Source organism: Myotis davidii, unplaced genomic scaffold, assembly GCF_000327345.1.
Source record: "Myotis davidii unplaced genomic scaffold, ASM32734v1 scaffold269, whole genome shotgun sequence".
Classification (NCBI taxonomy): domain Eukaryota; kingdom Metazoa; phylum Chordata; class Mammalia; order Chiroptera; family Vespertilionidae; genus Myotis; species Myotis davidii.
In genome coordinates, this window is record NW_006383008.1 from 7,428,126 (window position 1) to 7,428,845 (window position 720).

The following is a 720-nucleotide window of genomic DNA, read 5'->3' on the forward strand; positions in this document are numbered from 1 at the left end:
GGTCCTTTGACCATGCCCAGCTCCCATCGTTGGCTCCACCCCTACTTCCTGCTATCACTGGCCAGGGCGGCAAAGGCGCCTGATTCTCCGATCATGGCTGGGGGGCAAGCTCTTAGCTCCCCCCTGGGTTTCCGATCACTGTCAGTGGCCAGGGGGCTTTTCCTGCTTTTCCTTTCGCCTCCCTGCATTGTGCCTACATATGCAAATTAACCTCCATCTTTGTTGTCAGTTAACTGCCATCTGAGTTGGCAGTTAATTTGCATATAGCCCTGATTAGCCAATGAAAAGGGTAGCGTCTACGCCTATTACCATTTTTCTCTTTTATTAGTGTAGATTGTTGTACATCTCTTACTGTGCCTGCCTAACTTTTAAACTTTATTATAGATATAAATATATAAGAAAAAACAGTATACATAGGGCTTTGGTGCTATCCCAGGTTCCATGCATCCGCTGGGGTCTTGGAAATAGCCTCCCCACATACCGGGGGACTCCTGGATGAAGATTCAAAACACACACACACACACACACACACACACACACTCCTCATAGATGAAAGCCTAATAAGGTGCAAGACTGAAGAGATAAGGAGGCAGAAGAATCGTAGTCCAGGGCTGAGAATGAGGGGCTGGGGGAAGGGAGGGGACCGAAGGCCCCAGTGCCCTGGGGCCGTGGCGCATCCCGCCTCCTGCACCTTTCCCTCCCCACCCCATGTTCTCCAGC